The sequence below is a fragment of the Cibotium barometz genome, chromosome 18 (genome assembly GCF_041138505.1).
Source record: "Cibotium barometz isolate CiBa-2024 chromosome 18, ASM4113850v1, whole genome shotgun sequence".
Classification (NCBI taxonomy): Eukaryota; Viridiplantae; Streptophyta; class Polypodiopsida; order Cyatheales; family Cibotiaceae; genus Cibotium; species Cibotium barometz.
In genome coordinates, this window is record NC_141063.1 from 54,884,344 (window position 1) to 54,901,873 (window position 17,530).

Here is a 17,530-nt window from a genome sequence, read left to right on the forward strand (position 1 = left end):
AATCATTTTCCGGTAGAATCGTCAACCTTGCAGATACCTTCCAAGAGCTTCAATGCAATTAAGCTCTTCTTTGACTTCAATTCCATACACCCATACCTCACCCTAGCCAATGTATCCTCCACAAAGAAGCCTGCTCTCTCCAAGCATCATGTTGTGAGATCGAGGCATAATATCATGTTGCACCAAGAAGATCCAAACCACCATCTACCTATTCCAATCATTCATCATCGGTAGTCTTGGTGCTCATTTTGCCAATCAAAGGGCATGAGACACTTGTACCAACTGCCTAAACTTGAATGGCATTTCCACAACAGAAGGAGGACTCATATGAAGAACTTCTACTTTGCATCTACCTTCTAGGTTGTCTTGATAAGTTGCCTAACCACCAGGGCTACAAAAAGCTTATCACCAATATGCCCTGCATTTGGTTATGTTGCGGACTAGACTCAAACCATACCCTTACCTTCATCAACTGTATCCTAGACCATTCCCACCTCTTCACCCTAGTAGCAGCTTCATCACCAAGTCAAGTATAACACAAGCAATCTCAACATTAGAAAGCAGGTATGTTAACAAATTTATAGGCTAGCATGGTTTCAACTACTCGACCTACCTCCTACCATAAGGTACTTTGCCATCTTACCCTCTCAAGGGAGCACTTATCCTTTGATATCAAGTGGCCTTACCACCCGAAGATTAATTTCAAATAGATGAAGTCTAGAACTTTATGTACATATACTTGCTTAACACTAGTAATAGTGGCTAGAACATTTTTAAGTTTGGTTGACGTAGAGTGAAAAGTAGTCACTTATACACAAGTCAATTTTGACATGAAGCAACATATTAAGATTTATAGCTCTTCTCTTCTCTACTCTTTCTTACATGTTCTCTATTGAATTCCTACATGCTAGATGGTTTGCCTATGCTTGAATAGGTTTGCTTGTAGGTTTCTCCCTCCTCATTAGCTTGTAGGTTTCTCCCTCCTCCCATTAGCTTCTTCTTCATTTTTGTGAGAGAAAACCACCACAAAGGACATTCTCTTCTTGCCTACAATGGAGTGACAATGCAACGGACGAGCTAGCATACCCACATCGGGGAGGCATATTTGGGGGTGGTGGCCTTCTAGGTTTCTAGCTAGTCGTTAAGACATATATCATAGTGCATGCACCTGTAGTTGGTCGTTAAGGCATATATGGGAGTGGTGGCCTTCTTGGTTTTTAGCTAGTGGTTAGGTGGCATATACCGCAGTGCGTGCACCTTTAGTTGGTCGTTAAGCCATATATGGGAGTGGTGGCCTTCTAGGTTTATGGTCCGGGTCATTAAGACATATATCACAATGCATGCACCTTTAGTTGGTCGTTAAGGCATATATGATAGTGGGGGCCTTATAGGTTTTTAGTGGTATACAAGTGGCTAGAAAGAGAAGGAGGGCTTGGAGAGTTGCCCAAGCTGCTAAGCTTGGCAATTTGTAAAGTAGTTGAGGTTGCCCACCATGTGAGTGTAGTAAATATTGCTTGGAAATATGGGATCGGCCCCTCTACTAAGCTTCGAAGGGTAGCTGCTACCTATTACCTCCTACTACTACTCCTCCCTCCACTCTCTAGTTCTTTTGGAATAGTTTCTAGAGCTAGAAGACCACATCCCTATCTCTTAATGTCCAGTTGTGTTGTGTATTGTAAGTAATATTCTCATTTTTCTCTTAATTTTTAGCAATTAAACTTAATTAAGCTTTCCTTAGGATTTAATTATGCTACTACACATAATTATTATTTTTCTCTTAATTTTTAATAATTACACTTAATTAAGCTTTCCTTAGGGTTTAATTATACTGCTAATGTGCTATGGAGTGTTGGTTATAGTGCCTTGAGAGGCCATTTCATGATGGAGATTTATTCTCTTCTCTCTCTCTTTTGCTCTCGATTTTAAAATTAGTGAGCTATTTCTCTTAAATTAAGTCAAGGAAATTCAATTAATTAAGATTAATGATTGTGTTTAATGATTAAGGACATTAGAGAAATGAAATCGTGTGATTAAGCTATCCTCTAATCAATTTCCTACTAAGTCTAGGTTGCTTTTGAATTTATCTCATAGAAATTCTTTTCTTTCTTTACGCTTTCTTAAAATAAGCACCTTAATCCTCTCTTTAAATTTTTTCTTTGTGGTTTATAAGAAGATTAGAGATAATATAGCTCCTCTTATTCCCTTCAAAAAGAGTAATCATTGTTGTAAGTATTGTTTTGCGATGCTGACTTTTTGGATTAGTGTGGTTAATTAGGATTAGGCTTGATTCTCTTTCAATAGAACAAGGAGTAGAGTAATCATTGTTGTAATTATTGTTTTGTGATGCTAAGTTTATGGATTATTATGGTTAATTAAGGTTAGGGTTAATTCTCTTTAAGTAGAAAAAAGAATGCTCTGTATTGAAATGAATGATTTGGGTGAATTGCGGTATTATCTTGGTATAGAGGTGGTGAGATCACCTGATGGGATTTTGTTGTACAAAGTTAAAGAGAAAGAGAGTTAGAGAGTTATAGAGTTTACATGATAGCATGCGTGCAAATGAATGATTTGGGTGAATTACGGTATTATCTTGGTATAGAGGTGGTGAGATCACCTGATGGGATTTTGTTGTACAAAGTTAAAGAGAAAGAGAGTTAGAGAGAGAGTTATAGAGTTTACATGATAGCACGCGTGCAAATGTGCATTCACAGGTGAAAGAGTGAGCATGGCCAGGTGAAGGAACATGCATAGCCAAGTGAAAGAACATGCATGGCCAAGTGAAAGAATGCTTGTGGCTAGGTGAAATTGATAATTTTGTCAATTTTATGCATAGAGATGTTTCCTAGCCTAGGCAAGTGTAATTAAATGATTTCATGCATGAGGAACAATATAAAGCTCAGGGTGAATATGATAGGTTGGGTGAATGAGTTGTGTGGCACAATCTTTTGGGCCTTTACACTGATGTCCAACCAAAAAGCTAGGTGAAGGAATGTGTGTAGCCACCTGAATGAGTGTGTGTAGTCAAGTGAAGGAATGTGCATGGCTAAGTGAACCACAAGTGTGTGCAAATGACATGCATTCATAGGTGAAAGAGTGTGCATGTGGCCAAGTGAGGGAACGTTGTCGTGACGTGGGCGGTGTCGCTGGGAAAGCGCGGGGCTTCTTGCTGTGAGAGTAGTTTTTAAATCCCAGCAAAGAATCAAAAACACATAACTCTTCAAGAGACACCACCAGCAGCAGAAGCTGGAACCATCATAGATTCAATACCCAGTTATTGCCAAAATCACATGAAATTATATCCTCAAATATGGAGCTCCAAAGGCCCAAACACCCAGCACATATCATAAACCCTAGCCAACATAGCATCAAAATCTGCTTCTTGTCCAAGAACAAGAACTAGTCCCAGGAAGGAAACAATCCATCTCAGCCTAAGGGAACAAGAACCAACAAAATCCACCCTGAACAGTCAAGAAACATACATACAGTCAATCAACACTGCCAAATCAGCAACCAGGTTCATGGATCATCTAGAGAACACCCAAATCTTGTGCGGAATCAGCCTTGTAGTCCACTAGTTGTTTCATAATATTCGATGGGCAAGCTGTCAGCCAACCATTGAGAAAAGGCGAAGACCTGAAGATGCCCTGCCATACCCAGCAGGTTTCTCGATGGGTCAGATACAATGGATCCCACTGTTGCAGCTGTAAGTGCACCAGCTGCTGCAGCTAATGATGCTGAAGAAACAGACAGTATTCCAGCATAAAAGGATGTTGCCAGACAGCAGACTTGCTGATAAGACATGTAAAAGCTCGCACGCATGTTATGGGTTTTTGCTAGGCGACTTACAGTGCCTCACGCGTATAACATTGGAAGGCAAGTTAAGATTTCCTGCAATATCAGCCGTCTTGTTCTCAGTCACAAAGATTGTGACAACCTTCCCCCAAAACTGCACACACACCTCTTCTTCTCTGCAGCAGCTGCAGCGCTCTTTCCCACGTCTTTTTCTTTGCCCTTCTATCAGAGCCTTCAGCCTTTTTCTTCACGCCTCTGAGCCGCCTCAGCAGTCCTCTTCACTGCACCCGCGGCTCTGTCCACGCTGTACCATTCCTCTACTCGATCACCCGAGTACTTCTGCTTCTAGCCACGCATCAGAGCGCCTTCGGCTGGTCCTCCCTCTTCGCCAGCTGTCGCCTGTACTCTCCAAAACCCTTAGCCAGGCTCTCCCCGGCTGTCACAAGGACCTGCTTCTCTTTGTTGCAGTCAGTTTGGCGCCCCCCCCAGTTATCGCCTGCACAGCAGCTGCCGCTTCCTATTCCCCTCTCGCTTCTCCACCCCTTCTTCTAGATGGCGAGTTGGCAGCCCATAAGGCCTTCACGCCACCTTTCCAGAAGAAGGCCATGTAAATTCTTACTTTATTTTATTTATTTGGAAGAAAAAAAGCACCATGTTATTTCCTTTTCACACCAATCTCATGGCACATGGCCCCCTTTATCTTTTATTGCCCTTGCTTCCACAACCTTCAAACACAACCTTCAGTGCCCACATCATTTGGACACGCACACAATTCAAGATGACTGAGCAGCTGACATCTTCTCCAGCATCTGACCTCTCACCGACAGGCTGCAACAAGCTCAAGCCAATACCGTCAACCCTTAACACCTGGCGACGCCCTTAAAAGCAAAACCCTCCACACGCCATACATCTCATATGTACACAGGCACTTAATCCCATGCATCTGGATTTGCATTTAATAGCCTCACATACATGGTTTCACACCATAGACGTGCCGTGGCACGACATGCACCCCCTCTAAACCTGCACATCCTCTGGTATGTGCCACACAGGTCCTGGAACTCACTGCCCAGGCATTATTTACACACCAACATTGGTATATGGACAAGCATCAGCAATCACATCTGAATGGTTCTGCTTTCCCACCTGGATCAAATACCAACCGCTTTTGGCATATGTGCCATATCCTTTGCTCATATGAAGCCCTATCTTCACTTAGATTCTCTGCATATGCATAATTACCCTCATCATACAAAGTGGGATGCTCTTCAAAATGATTTGCTTCAAAAATTTCCTCAGGCCATGTTTGAAGCCTTTGCACCACATATTGTATGGCCACACCAAGTAACAACTGCATTAATAGCATGGAACACACACTTTGTAACATCCCATCCAAATCTACTGTGCCCGGATCCAGCTTACCCACCACTGACAAACATTCATTCTTCTCATCCAAAGACGGAAAAGCATCAACACATACAAAATCCAACAAGGCATCATCGAGAATAGCCTCCAGATCTGAATCAATCTCATCACAATCATTTGGTTCACATAACACCTGCACATCCTCACTTGCAACCAACAGTTGACTAGCATCAAGCATAGAAGAGCCCAAAGCTGATGGGGATCTATTATATACCATGAAATCATCCAATGCATCATCTAAGATAGCATCCAATCCAGGATCAATCGCATTGAAGCCATTATCATCTTGCAATCCCACATGTTGATTATCATGAACATTCATACCCCCATAGCTATATCCATTTGGTTGCTCATATGCAGCCTCTTGAGGCTCTGTGACCACACTTTGCATATCTTGCATGTTATCTCCCAGTATTTCTTGATACATGTCTGCAGATGGGCTTAGAACTATGGGTCCCTCACCCAAGTACCCTTGAATCTGTATATCATTGAACCCTGCATGATCCAAAAAGACAGATTCAATTTCCCTCTCCAAATCATCATCATAAACAGGCTTCCAAGCTCGAGATTGTTGCTCACAAATGTGGTTGCAAGGTAACCCTGACACTGATGACATAGCATCACCCTGTTTATTGTTGGAACACCCTGTTAGCATTCCAGAATAACCCAAATCCAAAGAACCTTGGCAACCAGCTTCAGAAGCAACATCACTGTTGGAATCACCCATATCACTCACCCCCTCTAAATCAATCACACATACTTGTGGCCCGTCTGCATATTCATGTACATCATCCTGCTTATAAGCATCATAACCAGATAAGAATGCAGTAATGATAGCATCTTCTTCTTGTCTTAGACCTTCAAACTCTGCAATCATGCTTTCAACAAGAAGCATTGGTTCCTGCTCTTCTTCACACATATGATACGACACATGAGGAATACCCTTCGAAACACCTGTCCTGAAGCTCTCTGAATCAAGTGTCTCCTCAAGCATAGGCATACATACATCATGTGGTATGATCATAGGACCCTGTATGTCTGCACCTTCAAACAAGGAAGACAGATTATACGTGCAGAGTTCACCCATTGCATCTTTATGAGTCTGTAGCAAAGCATCACTTTTGGCACTGTGAAGGCCTTGTTGCTCACTAATGGCTTTTTGTAGCCCCAATTTAGCATAAACAGCCTCCACAATCTCTGTATCAGCCTTGAATAGCAGTTGATTGTCCTCCATAAGACATGCATCGACAACCGCTTCTAAATTGGCTCGGATTGTTGCTGGAACACTATCACAGCTCACATTATACCTGGAACTCACATAAATAAGTGCATCTGCAAAATCATTCCATCGTTTGGAGTGATACTCTGCTAGTTCCAGCACTTCATCTTTTAAATCAGGACTTACAAGGTATGCAAAAGATGCAATCATCATGTTTTCTGGAACCCCTTGATCCTTCATCTCTGTCTCATAACACCTTAGATAGCTTTCTGGATCATAACCATCAAATATATTGACCCTGTCATATACCAATTGCACTGCAATTTCCACTGCTTCCTGGATTCTCTTTTCTTCTTCAATCTTCCTGAACCGCTCTTCAAGCTCTTTCATCTCTGCATATAAATGCTCCATTTTGCTAGCCATCTCTACGTACTCTCACCCCAGCGGTTTCACGTCGGGTTCACCAAAAGCTGTCGTGACGTGGGCGGTGTCGCTGGGAAAGCGCGGGGCTTCTTGCTGTGAGAGTAGTTTTTAAATCCCAGCAAAGAATCAAAAACACATAACTCTTCAAGAGACACCACCAGCAGAAGCTGGAACCATCATAGATTCAATACCCAGTTATTGCCAAAATCACATGAAATTATATCCTCAAATATGGAGCTCCAAAGGCCCAAACACCCAGCACATATCATAAACCCTAGCCAACATAGCATCAAAATCTGCTTCTTGTCCAAGAACAAGAACTAGTCCCAGGAAGGAAACAATCCATCTCAGCCTAAGGGAACAAGAACCAACAAAATCCACCTTGAACAGTCAAGAAACATACATACAGTCAATCAACACTGCCAAATCAGCCAACCAGGTTCATGGATCATCTAGAGAACACCCAAATCTTGTGCGGAATCAGCCTTGTAGTCCACTAGTTGTTTCATAATATTCGATGGGCAAGCTGTCAGCCAACCATTGAGAAAAGGCGAAGACCTGAAGATGCCCTGCCATACCCAGCAGGTTTCTCGATGGGTCAGATACAATGGATCCCACTGTTGCAGCTGTAAGTGCACCAGCTGCTGCAGCTAATGATGCTGAAGAAACAGACAGTATTCCAGCATAAAAGGATGTTGCCAGCAGACTTGCTGCTAAGACATGTAAAAGCTCGCACGCATGTTATGGGTTTTTGCTAGGCGACTTACAGTGCCTCACGCGTATAACATTGGAAGGCAAGTTAAGATTTCCTGCAATATCAGCCGTCTTGTTCTCAGTCACAAAGATTGTGACAACCTTCCCCCAAAACTGCACACACACCTCTTCTTCTCTGCAGCAGCTGCTGCAGCGCTCTTTCCCACGTCTTTTTCTTTGCCCTTCTATCAGAGCCTTCAACCTTTTTCTTCACGCCTCTGAGCCGCCTCAGCAGTCCTCTTCACTGCACCCGCGGCTCTGTCCACGCTGTACCATTCCTCTACTCGATCACCCGAGTACTTCTGCTTCTAGCCACGCATCAGAGCGCCTTCGGCTGGTCCTCCCTCTTCGCCAGCTGTCGCCTGTACTCTCCAAAACCCTTAGCCAGGCTCTCACAAGGACCTGCTTCTCTTTGTTGCAGTCAGTTTGGCGCCCCCCCCAGTTATCGCCTGCAGCAGCTGCCGCTTCCTATTCCCCTCTCGCTTCTCCACCCCTTCTTCTAGATGGCGAGTTGGCAGCCCATAAGGCCTTCACGCCACCTTTCCAGAAGAAGGCCATGTAAATTCTTACTTTATTTTATTTATTTGGAAGAAAAAAAGCACCATGTTATTTCCTTTTCACACCAATCTCATGGCACATGGCCCCCTTTATCTTTTATTGCCCTTGCTTCCACAACCTTCAAACACAACCTTCAGTGCCCACATCATTTGGACACGCACACAATTCAAGATGACTGAGCAGCTGACATCTTCTCCAGCATCTGACCTCTCACCGACAGGCTGCAAACAAGCTCAAGCCAATACCGTCAACCCTTAACACCTAGCGACGCCCTTAAAAGCAAAACCCTCCACACGCCATACATCTCATATGTACACAGGCACTTAATCCCATGCATCTGGATTTGCATTTAATAGCCTCACATACATGGTTTCACACCATAGACGTGCCGTGGCATGACAACGTACATGGCTAGGTGAAGGAACGTGCGTAGTTTCATGAAAGAACATGCATGGCAAGGTGAAGGAACATGTATGGCTAGGTGAAAGAACATGCATGGCTAGGTGAAACTGACAACTTTGCCAATTTTATGTATAGAGTTGTATAATTGAGTGCTTTCATGCATGAGTTGTGGACAGCGGCAGTGAATGAGCTACATGGTGCAATCTTTTGGTCCTTTCCATCGATGTCAGTCTCTCTCAAGCAAGTCTCTCTCAAGCAGATCAAGATTTCTTCTTCTTCTTCTAAGTCAATGACTTGGGCTATAATGATTGAGATACAATGCTTGCGTGGCTTCAGTGGTCATGGTGGGGTCGTGATTGTCTTCCATATATGTGTGTATATGTATATGTGTATATAAATGTGTGTATGTATGCGTATATGTATATGTATATGTATGTATAATTAAGGGTGGTGTGTAGACAACACTCGAAAGTGCAATTTTTCTGCATGTGATTGTACGTGGTGCCATAGCAAGTCGAATTTTGCAAAGGGGACCGACCTCTGAAGAAGATATATCTGCAGGAGTCAATGGCGAACCACGAGTTCCTTCTGGGGTATAGCAGCGGTGCTGGGCTATGGAACCGGAAAGAGAGACTTTGGGGAAGTATCCACTGGTATGATGAGGCCCGAGCTCTGTTTGATGGTTCTCTCGTCTGCTGGCCTGCTGGCTTCAGAGGGGCGATGACTTGACCTTCTACTGATGCAAGTTGAGAGCTTCAATTTGCGGGAGAAGGTGTTGTCGCGTCTTCGCGGAAGTATTTCTTCATTCTGCTTACATGGAAATCATTTCCTTTGTAGTTTTGTTGGACCTTCTTGTTAGGCCATTGGTTTGGGGAGGGTAGGGAGAGGTGAAAATCTGTTTGACAACTCCATCACTTCTAACTTAAACTACAAGAAAGGGATCTAGGGATAGGGTAGAACTCAATGGTTGGAATCCTCACAACTAGAATCAATGTCTTAAGTCTACACAAGTTGCTCCTCAATGTCTAGAGTAGCCATAGGTTCATGAAAAAAGCCATAAAATCTTGTGTAAGAAGCTAATAGCTCCAAGAAAGGCAAAGTGTATATTATGTTAAAAAGGTACAATACTCCTAGGGTTGATACCTTTTATAGTCTCCAAAGCCCTATATACCCCAATCTCATATGCTAAATGTACCCTAAATCTCCATATGCCTAGGCCCATGCCCTATCTACATGTGTACCCTAAAATCACTTTGTTACAAGCCATCCCCTCTTACAATAATTTCGTCCTTGAAATCAAAGGGTGGTGTCGTGCATAAATAAACATACACAAAAGGCTATACATAAAAGCCGAAAATCGATTATAAGTAGGTGTCGATGTCGAGGCAAATGGATGCCAAAAACATAAGCCATGCAATATTGATGCCAAAGTCGCATGACCCCTCAGATGATCAAATGGAAAGAAAGGTAGAACGTTATCGAATGCTAATCATGTAACGACCTCAATCAAATGGGAGTTCGAGCCATACAAACTCCAAGAGAATGGCTCTCCAGCCATCTAGGTCGAATGGTAAATATAAGAAATCAATGTCAATGATGAGGCTAGCCATAAATCCTCTTGGGTCAAATGGATAGTCGTAGTACATACCTATCCATGAAACAATGTGTGACTCGCTAGAGTGAAAGGATAGTATCCATACTCCTCATCCAAGGTGAAATGGCCACTAGAGATGCCATCAAATCCATGGCCCAAATGTCTACACTCGCATGGTAATAATAATAATGTCTGATTATCCCATCTAACGTCGAATGAAAAACTAGCAACCCCATCCAACCATAGTGTGAATCCAAATCATATAATCCACTGAAGATCTCTTCAATGCATAGTCTTGTCTCTCCTACAAGGTCTCACCTCAACAAAGTCATCACTGCTCTCATGCAGTATGCCTGATTGCTCATATACATGAACTCTATCCACCACGTGAATGCTTCAGAAAAGCTATGAGACCTAGGAGTAGTGGCCAAGTCAGGAATGTCTCCACATATGAAAACTCTAAAGGAATAGCCTGACACAACTAACATAATTCAGGTTTATACTCCTTATGGTCCATCACACACTTATATTATCCATCATGTGATGTATCATCAACCCCATATGTAACAAAGAATGCATTATTAATCAAATGCTCATGATCCTCTAATAGACCCTCATCAACGTCTAATGCATCTCCATGATCCCTAGTAAGGTAGATAGACATAGTGGTACCCATAATACTTGATGCTATAAATTCCGTCGAGATCATGTCCACATGCTCTAGCTCACACACATCAATACCACATACATCATCATCATGTACATATGTGTCAATGTCATTATCATGTGCATGTGTTTCAATATTATCATGTGCACGTGTAGTCGTCATGAGTGTATGTGCTATACAACATCATGTGTATGTGTGTGCAATGCATCATCATGACCATCTGAATCTCTGTCAGAGTATACATCTTCATGAACATAATCATGATGGCTTAAGAGTGCAGGACACTCATGCAAGTCGTAAAAAGAAGAATCATACCATCCGTGTCGAGGTAGCCAAGCAATGAATCAAGTCACCATATACAGACCATCGGCGGGCACATTCATCCCTCTCATCAAAAAAGTTCCTCAAGTGGCTAGGCATCAAACCCTCAAACTTGAACATCCAACCATGACATGAGTAGCCACCTCATCATAGCATGAAGTCAGCGAATGAGAATCTAGAGGTCTGAGCCTCAAAGTACCAAAGTATGTCTGAACTCAGCAAAAGAAATGTGATCCATGACATGAAATGGCAATTCACGATAAAGAGCGTAGAGCCATGATAACAAAGGTGAGAATCTCCTACGATCGAGATCTGAAATGGAAACAAAGTAATGTCGATGATGAGCAAAGCTTGCACCATGGCGATCATAATAAGGATAGAAATAATAGACTATGGTCGCGTGTGAGCAAGCACTAAGAATGGTAACAAATGCCTAATGTGTATGAAATCTCACACCCGTGTGAACAAGCCCAAACAATCAATGGAAATCTCTCCTACATGCCTCTATGCATGAACTGCACACTTGTTGCAAATGTCAACTTGCTACACATGTGGCTGCCTAGAGTTTGAAAAGCCCAATTACTTAAGTGGTCAAAGGGAAAAGATGTGAAAAGGGTTGGAAACCCTATAGCTTGTGAACATTGCAAAAGAGGTTTCTTCTTCTCCTTCTCATGCACGGTTGCATCTTTGTCTTCTTCTCACGATGCTACCTCTTCTCTCTCTAAGTGAGAGCTATGGCCATCAACAGCCTAGATCTCTCAAGCTCAATGATGGCACACAAAAGGTCTATTAGTTTGTGTTCATCACAACTCTCATGCACAAAAAAAATAAGAAAAAGCAAAAGTTAAATTTTGTTGACCGGGCACCATTGGAAAGAGCTTGTCGAACTGGCTCAAAAAGCTTTAAGTCGCTGTTTCAAAAAGCAGCTCCAGGGCCAAAAAGCAAGGCCCTGAAGTTGTAAAAGCATAAATCAAGAACTTTGACTATTATTAAAGCAAAAGCACAAGAATAAAACAAAAGCTAGAGAATAAAGGCAAAAGCAGAGCATGGATAAAACAGGCAGCCCCTCAAGTATATAAAGGACAATGCTTCCTCTTGGTGGATCATAGAAAAACTCTTGGAGACTCATAGAAGAAGAAGGAGGAAGAACTCCCTTGGGAAAAGCAAGAGCCTTATCTTCTTCATCACCTTTCTACCTCCCCTCTACAGGCAGCCCCCTTTGCAGCACCAACCCTCGTTGCTCCACCCCCTATGAAAAAGTGATGCTGCCTTCGCCACCAGCCGGCGGGGCGGGCATCGCTGCCTCTACTGCCCTAGAGTCGGGATTTTTGCCTCTCCTGTGTTTATTAGATTTCTGTCGCCTGTTGGTTGCCCGTTTGCTCCCTCACCACCACCTATTGGCTGTTGTTTGACTCTCCCTCAGCACCTCCTTTCAGCCGGGGGTTACTTCCATTTGAAGAACCGCCACCTCCTCCTTTATTAGTGAAAAGATTGGATTGAGAAGAAAGAGATTTTTTTGGATACTTGAGAACATCAGTTGGATTCTTTGGATTTCGGTACTAGCCCGATGTAAAACTCTTATGGGTGTTACTACAGGTATATATTTTATCATAGAGCATGAATCAAAAGAACATAAGAATCAAAGAACACAAGACTGGGTGCAATCTCCCCCCCAACGTGTGTGGCTCCACTCCCACACGCGGTATTTAAATCATATTAATAAATTTAGCCCTTGGAGCCATAAATAACATAGCTTTTTCAAAATTGGGCTTTTTTTACAAAATTGAACCTTAGTCCAATGCTTTTGAAGCATCTTATCAAAAATAAACCTTGCCCAATATATGTACAATGGGCCAAATCATACAAAACTTAATATTTAGCACACATGTGCTTATGCTAGATAATCTCGTCCAATGTCCACCTTGGTTGTCTTGAACCCATGATCTATACTCAACATAGTCCACAATGTTAGATCACAATTACTTTGAAATCACTCACAAAAATAATTATAACAAATGAAAATCATTTATAACCATGCTTCACACATGAATCATGCATCACACATAATTAATTGGATTCACTCCCATGATAAAATATTCTAATCTTACAAAAATATGTTTAATTTAATTTGTGCAGGATTTAGTTTAATGGAATGTGCAAGTTGGCACGAGATTAATGTATAGGTGTAAATGTGCACATAGTCATTTATGTAACAAGGCCCACTAGCAATTATATATTGGACAAGGTTTATTTTTAATAAAATGCTTTAAAATCATTGGACTAAGGTTCAATTTTGTTTTTTTTTTAAGCCCAATTTTGAAAAAGCTATGCTATTTATTGCTCCAAGGGCTAAATTCATTAATATAATTTAAATACCTCGTGTGGGAGTGGAGCCACACACGTCGGGGGGGGGGGGGGAGATTGCACCCAATCTTGTCTTGATGGTGATGTTATTCTTTCTCTCTTCCTGTATTTTATGCATAGGTGATTTGATTTCAATTTAATTCAAGTCTTTGTTTTAATTTTTGATATAATTTATGAGTTTTTAATTATTTCTTCAAGAAGATTAACGGGTCCCATGACAATGGGTCATTCTCGTGGTGGTGAGCTCGCGGCATCAGCTATCTTGTGCCTCGACATCGACCTCGGCCAAATATCAACATCGACACTTTGTTTGATATTGTATTCATTTGTTAATTGGTCCTGGCTTGGAAAAGCTCGTGGATTGTTTTTGAAATAAATTCCTAAAGAGGGGGCGGCCCTGTGCCCCACTCAGCCTAGTGTACCGTGTGAATCCCCTATTCCCATCTTTCTCTTCCCCTTCTCTCTCTATATCTTTATCTCTCTTACACATGGTTGCATCTGATCACTACACAATCCGTTGGGCTTACAGTGGTATCAAAGCACAATTTCTCTTGAAGAAATCTTTTCTGGAGTGACAGAGACATGTCAAGAGTTGAGGGAGACCAAGGGCCTCAAGAAGGGAACAATTTTGAAGACAGCCCCCCAGGACATCCAGAAGAGATCCAAGGCCACCAGTTTGTCTCTCATGAGACCGTAGTATGACATCAGCCGAATATCAAGAATTTCAAAAGTTCAAAAGGTATCTTCAAGATGAAGATTTCCTAGCTTGGAGAGCCAAGAAGGAACAAGACTACACAAGAGCCCAGATGTTCGAAGACTTTATTAAAGATCAGACCACCGAAGCCGAAGGTGTGGAAGCCGCCAAAGCCTACCTACGAGGTAAAGGGGTTTCCTTTAGAGAAGAATCCAAAGTCACCCGATCCATCAATTATGGAGGACAAAGAGAAGCTTCCCCTAGACCCGTTTTATCAGATATAGCTTCTTCCGACCAAGCAAAAGAGAAGAAGGCAAAGGAGCCTTCAATCGGCAAAGCAGACTTTAAGCTAGGAGAGAAAGCGTAAATTTTGATGCCTTCTATGGAAAGCGGGACACTCAGAAAGCTCTATCCTTCATCAAACAGTTTGATGCTGCCTTTGGAGGAGAGGACTTCTCCAAAAACCGCACGGTTTGTATGCACTTGAAAGATGCCGCCTTGAATTGGTGGCTACAGGTGGTCCAAGAAGGGACCGAGCCTACCTCATGGATTGATTTCAAAACCATGTTCAATAAGAATTTTCTTCTCGCTAACTCTGAAGCAAATGTACAGAAGGAATGGGACGAGGTAAAGTAAAAAACGGGAGAAAGTGTGGCAACATATCTCAATAACTTTTCAACTGTCTCATTAAAGTTTACCTTATATACTCCTATTCCACCATTGATGGAAATGCAAAAGTGTGTAAATGGATTACAACCAAAGCTTTATCAAGCAGTCTATATGATGGGACCCAAAACCTTGGAAGAAGCCCAAGACAAAGCCTTGCAAGCCGAAGCTCTATATATGTGCCTTGGATGGTGGGCAAATCAAAGAGTGAGACTCGAGACTTGTTCCAAAAGAAGAAATTCAAAGGGGGATCTCAAGCAAGAAATGAGCCACAGGAAAAGAAGACTAAAAATGAGCATAAACCCCCATTGTACCAAAAGAATCTATCCCGCAAGCAACTTGAGGATTATGTCAAAGAAGGTAAATGTTTCCAATGTGGAAAGAAAGGACATATGGCTACAAAATGTCTTGATAAACCAAGCCAAGTAGCCAAACTGCCCCAAAGTAATGCTTTACCTAAAGAACTTCAAAATCAACATGATACTCCACTAGAGAAGAGGAAACTCTTCAAATCGTGGGGAAAAGTGGCGAACCAGCCCGTACTTATCCACTTCGATAGCGGTGCTACCCACCACTACATCCATCCATGAGTGGTTGAAGCCATGAACCTCCCTCCGGATAGGTTCGAAACTCCTTTTACAGCAGGTGGCACTTTTGAAGGAATGTGAGCCGAAGTGACTCCTATTTTGGGAAAGCTCCGCTTACAGATTGGGGATTATGTGGATCATGAGAACTTTGTAGTTAGTAAAATTGGACATTGTGATGTGATTTGGGTATGCCTTGGAAGATAGATTCAGCCATTGATTGGGTTGGAAATAAGATTAGGTTTCCTTTTAAGGCAAGAATGTAACTTTTGATGTAGGAGTTGAGGGAAACTTCATTTCACTCATTAGTCATGTACAAGTTCCTAAAGCAATAAAGCAATCTATTTCCTTGTACTTGATATTTGTAAGAGATCCAAAGGAATCTGAGGGTGATGAATCACTTTCAACTCTTGGTCATGAAAGGAAAGACTTCTTAAGGAAGTATGAGGATTGTTTGCAGATACTCTTCCAGGAGAGCTACCTCCAGAGAGACTGAAAGATCAAGATTGTTCTAGAGGACATTCACAAGATTGTATTCAGGACTACCTTTGGACTCTATGAGTATTTGGTGATGCCCTTTGGTCTTACCAATGCCCTAGAAAGAATATTTCGAGCACATAGAAAGTTTGCGCCACTTTCTTTGAGAACATTATTGTACATTCAAAGAATGAAGAGGAGCATCGAAAGCACTTGGATATGGTATTCCAAGAATTGTGGAAGAACAAGTTGTATGTGAATGGCAAGGAGAGTGAGTTCTTTTTGTCAGAGATTCACTACTTGGGCCTTATAGTATCCAAGGAAGGGGACAGGATGGATCCAGAAAAGGTCAAGGCTATTGTGGAATGGCCAGAGTTGACTAGTGTGCATGCAGTTTAAAGTTTCCTTGGCGTATGCTCTTATTACAGGAAATTTGTCAAGTGGTTTGCTATGGTAGCAAGTCCACTTCATGCTTTGACAAAGAAAGCCATGGAATTTTGGTGGACCAAAGCTAAAAAAGAATCCTTTGAAGCACTAAAATTCTATGCTAGCAAAGGACCAGTATTAATTATTCCAGATCTGTCGAAGCCATTCGTGTTAGAATGTGATGCTTCAGGAGATTGCATTGGAGCAGTCTTGAACCAAGAAGGCCATGCCGTGGCCTATGAGAGTCGAAGACTTCAAGGAGCCGAGAAGACTCCACTCACTTACGAGAAAGAATTGATGGCTATCATACATGCTTTAAAGATTTGGAAGCATTATCTTATGGGTGTTGAGTTTGTCATTAAGACAGATCATCAAAGTCTTAGGTATTTTATGTCTCAACCTAAGACTTCCGAAAAGCATATAAGATGGGCTAGTTATTTGGCCCAATTTCATTTTCAGATTATGCATGCTCATGGGAAAGACAACAAAGTAGCAGATGCTCTATCTTGAAGACCCATGACCCATGCAGTTTTCGTGGGATATCATTTGGACTTCACCATGATGAAAGATCTTTATGCTACAGATGAAGATTTCAAAGACATTTGGGACAGGTTGCAGAATGGAGATTTGGTGACTTCTTATGCCATCAAGGAAGGGTTTCTTATGATGCAAACCCGTTTATGTGTGACCAAGGATTTGAGACCCAAAGTAATGGAAGAATGCCATGCCCCACCTTATATGGGATATAGAGGTATTATGACAACAACTCAAGCTTTGGAAAGTTATTTCTTTTGGCCTAGTATGAGAAGGGATATTGAGCAATATGTTCGAGAATGTTTGATTTGTCTCAGAAGGTTAAGTTTGATCGACAAAAACCCACAGGATTATTACAACCTTTGCCAATTCCCAACATTCCATGGGAAAGTATTGCTATGGACTTCATCTTTGGATTACCAAAGTCAGGATTTGGGAATGATGGAATATGGACTATTATTGACAAGTTCAGTAAGCAAGTTCACTTCATTCCAGTGAAGAAGACCATTTGTGCAGATCATATGGCAAGATTGTTTATTCGGCAGATCTTCAAGCATCATGGATTACTCAAATCCATTGTAGGGGATAGAGACCCTCGGACTACCAGTTTCTTTTGGAGAGCACTTTTTGA